This window comes from Arachis ipaensis, chromosome B4 (genome assembly GCF_059453495.1).
Source record: "Arachis ipaensis isolate K30076 ecotype BB chromosome B4, ASM5945349v1, whole genome shotgun sequence".
Classification (NCBI taxonomy): Eukaryota; Viridiplantae; Streptophyta; class Magnoliopsida; order Fabales; family Fabaceae; genus Arachis; species Arachis ipaensis.
Window position 1 is genome coordinate 36,340,915 of NC_142439.1, and position 4,736 is coordinate 36,345,650.

The following is a 4,736-nucleotide window of genomic DNA, read 5'->3' on the forward strand; positions in this document are numbered from 1 at the left end:
TACTTATCTGTTACAAATCATATCTTTTATCATATCTCCTTCAAAATTTTCGAACCCACCCTCCCTTTTCCCTTTAAATCCTAATTCGGCCTCCCCATCTCCTCCACAAGTTGCGCTTGGCTCTCCCTCTTTCCCTCTCTTTTCTTTTCTTTTGCTCGAGGACAAGCAAACCTCTAAGTTTGGTGTGTTTATCCGTGATCACTAAGCCAATACTCACTAAGATCATGGCTCCCAAGGGAAAACAAACCGACTTAAGAGGTAAGAAGGAGAATATTCCAAAACCACTTTGGAATCAAGGGAAGTTCATAACCAAAGAACATTCAGACCATTTTTACAAAATAATGAGTCTAAGGTCAGTGATCCCGGAAGTTAAATTCGATCTAAAAGAAGATGAATATCGAGAGATCCAAGAGCAAATCCGAAACAGGAGCTGGGAAGTCCTAGCTAATCCTGAAACAAAGGTGGGAAGAAACATGGTTCAGGAATTCTATGCTAATCTATGGCAGACGGACATACAGAGAATAGCTGGAACCGCATTCTATGACTATAGAACTCTGGTCACAGGGAAGATTGTTCACACCCACCCTGACAAAATAAGGGAGATCTTCAAGCTGCCTCAACTGCAAGATGACCCAGACTCCTTTAATAGGAGAATGATGAGATCAAACCTGGGATTGGACAAAATCCTAGAGGACATATGCCTCCCTGGAGCCAAGTGGACAACCAACACAAAGGGTGCCCCGAACCAACTCAAGAGAGGAGATCTCAAACCAGTTGCCAGAGGCTGGCTGGATTTTATTGGACGCTCTATACTGCCCACTAGCAACCGCTCTGAGGTCGCCATCAGAAGAGCAGTGATGATTCATTGCATTATGCTAGAAAAAGAAGTGGAAATTCATCAGCTGATTGCTTGTGAGCAAAAACTCCAAAGATGCTAAATTGGCTTACCCAAGCTTAGTCTCTCTGCTATGTAAAGATGCTGGAATAAAAATGGGAGTAGATAAGTATATCTCAGTTGAGCAACCAATCACCAAAAAGTCTATGGAAGGACTACAAGTGCAGGACGACCCCATCAAGAGAAAAGCAGAGGAGTTCTTCCCGGAAATCCCTCAAATTGAATACTGGAAGCGCCTAGAAGCATCTGTCACCAAGTTGCAAGAAGCTGTGGATCAACTGAAGGAAGAACAGCAAAATCAAAACAGCATGCTGTGCAAATTGCTTAAAGAACAAAAAGAGCAGGGGCATGACATAAAGGAACTGAAGCGCCAGAAGCTGTCTCTTGAAGGGCCAAGCACCCCACAGACCAAAGAAGCATCTACCTCCCAAAATAAAGGTTGTTGAGTCCTAACTCTGAGATAACCTTTTATCTATATGAGTATTAGAGTTAGAGTCATTTATTTTTATGTCTTTAATTTCCTGTCTTTTATTATTAAGTGTCTGCTTTTACGCCTAATTTATATTATTAAATAATAAATAAAGATTAGAGTCTATGCCTTAAAGTTATGAATATCCTATGAATCTATTACCTTTCTTAAATAAAAAAATTATTTTAATTACAAAAGAACAAGAAGTACATGGTTTCAAATTCATCCTTGAAACTAGTTTAATTATTTTAATGTGGTGACAATACTTTTTGTTTTCTGAATGAATGCTTGAACAGTGCATATGTCTTTTGAATTTGATTGTTTAAGAATGTTAAATATGTTGGCTCTTGAAAGAATGATGAAAAGGAGACATGTTATTTGATAATCTGAAAAATCATAAACTTGATTCTTGAAGCAAGAAAAAGCAGTGAATACAGAAAGCTTACAAAAAAAATGGCGAAAAATAGAAAGAAAAAGAAAAAGCAAGCAGAAAAAGCCAAAAGCTCTTTAAACCAAAAGGCAAGAGCAAAAAGCCAATAGCCCTTAAAACCAAAAGGCAAGGATAATAAAAAGGATCCAAGGCTTTGAGCATCAGTGGATAGGAGGGCCTAAAGGAATAAAATCCTGGCCTAAGCGGCTAAACCAAGCTGTCCCTAACCATGTGCTTGTGGCGTGAAGGTGTCAAGTGAAAAATTGAGACTGAGCGGTTAAAGTCAAGGTCTAAAGCAAAAACAGAGTGTGCTTAAGAACTCTGGACACCTCTAATTGGGGACTTTAGCAAAGCTAAGTCACAATCTGAAAAAGGTTCACCCAGTTATGTGTCTGTGGCATTTATGTATCCGGTGGTAATACTGGAAAACAAAGTGCTTAGGGCCACGGCCAAGACTCATAAAGTAACTGTGTTCAAGAATCAACATACTGAACTAGGAGAATCAATAACACTATCTGAATTCTGAGTTCCTATAGATGCCAATCATTCTGAACTTCAATGAATAAAGTGAGATGCTAAAACTATTCAAGAGGCAAAAAGCTACAAGTCCCGCTCATCTGATTGGAGCTAAGTTTCATTGATATTTTGGAATTTATAGTATATTCTCTTCTTTTTATCCTATTTGATTTTCAGTTGCTTGGAGACAAGCAACAATTTAAGTTTGGTGTTGTGATGAGCGGATAATTTATACGCTTTTTGGCATTGTTTTTAGTATGTTTTTAGTATGATTTAATTTATTTTCATTATATTTTTATTAGTTTTTAATTAAAAATCACATTTCTGGACTTTACTATGAGTTTGTGTATTTTTCTGTAATTTCAGGTATTTTCTGGCTGAAATTGAGGGAGCTGAGCAAAAATATGATTCAGGCTGAAAAAGGACTGCTGATGCTGTTGGATTCTGACCTCCCTGCACTCGGAATGGATTTTCTGGAGCTACAAGAGTCCAATTGGTGCGATCTCAATTGGGTTGGAAAGTATACATCCAGGGATTTCCAGCAATATATAATAGTCTATACTTTTCTCAAGGATAGATGACGTAAACTGGCGTTCAACGCCAGTTCCATGTTGCAGTCTGGCGTCAAACGCCAGAAACAGGTTACAAATGGGAGTTGAACGCCAGAAACAGGTTACAACCTGGCGTTTAACTTTAGAAACAGCCTAGGCATGTGAGAAGCTTAAGTCTCAGCCCCAGCACACACCAAGTGGGCCCCAGAAGTAGATTTCTGCACCATCTATCATAGTTTATTCATTTTCTGTAAACCTAGGTTACTAGTTTAGTATTTTAACAACTTTTAGAGGTCTATTTTGCACCTCATGACATTTTTAGATCTGAACTTTGTACTCTTTGATGGCATGAGTCTCTAAACTCCATTGTTGGGGGTGAGGAGCTCTGCTGTGTCTCGATGAATTAATGCAATTACTTCTGTTTTCCATTCAAACACGCTTGTTTCTATCTAAGACGTTCATTCCCACTTCAATATGATGAATGTGATGATCCGTGACACTCATCACCATTCTCAACCTATGAACGCATGCCTAACAACCACCTCCGTTCTACCTTCGATTGAATGAACATCTCTTGGATTCCTTAATCAGAATCTTCGTGGTATAAGCTAGAATCCATTGGTAGCATTCTTGAGAATCCGGAAAGTCTAAACCTTGTCTGTGGTATTCCGAGTAGGATTCAGGGATTGAATGACTGTGATGAGCTTCAAACTCACAAGGGTTGGGCGTAGTGACAGACGCAAAAGGATCAACGGATCCTATTCCAGCATGAGTGAGAACCGACAGATGATTAGCCGTGCGGTGATAGTGCTCCTGGACCCTTTTCACTGAGAGGATGGATGGTAGCCATTGACAACGGTGATCCACCAACACACAGCTTGCCATAGGAGGAACCTTGCATGCGTGAAGAAGAAGGCAGGGAGAAAGTAGAGATTCAGAAGACAAAGCATCTCCAAAACTTCAACATATTCTCCATTACTGCAGTACAAGTATTTAATTCATGCTCTTTTATTTTTCGCAATTCAAACTGATAATTATAATTGACCTCCTGACTAAGATTTACAAGATAACCATAGATTACTTCAAACCAACAATCTCCGTGGGATTCGACCCTTACTCACGTAAGGTATTACTTGGACGACCCAGTGCACTTGCTGGTTAGTGGTACGAGTTGTGAAAAGTGTGATTCACAATTCGTGCACCACACCACAAATTACCTACCCTTCCACATCTCTAAATCAAGATGACACACTCTGATCCATACTCGAAGGACAAAAGGAACTCCAAAACACCCTCAACTCAAGTCTTAATGGCCTCACTTCTACTCTCCAAGCTCTCATTGCTCGCATGGAGCCACCTTCTATTCCCACTCCTCAAGCCTCAATCGCTCGTGCCATACCCTCTCAACCTTTACCCAACCCCAAGGGTGGCATCAACGCCGTAACCTTGAGGTCCGAAACGTAATTAAAGAAAAGGGATTCCAAGGTACCTAGTCCAATGAAAGTTGCTCAAGAGGAAGATGGAGTTGAGATAGAAAAAATTGAAGAAGAGGAGGAGTCACATATAATAGTTGAAGATGAAGACCCTCAACCAAGGAGTGAAGTCCCTAGAAAGGAGTAAATTTTAGAGGAAGTGGCTCAACCAATTCCATTTCCTACATTGGCAAGAAAGGCTAAGAAGCATATGGAGCTTGACCCAACAATGGTAAAGATGTTCAAGAAAGTGGAGGTAACTATCCCCCTCTTTGATGCGATACATCAAGTACCTAAATATGTGAAATTTCTTAAGGACTTGTGAATGAACAAAGATAGAATTCATGAGTTGGAAACCATTCCATTGGGTAATTCCATTTCGGCTTTGATGGGATCCATTCCG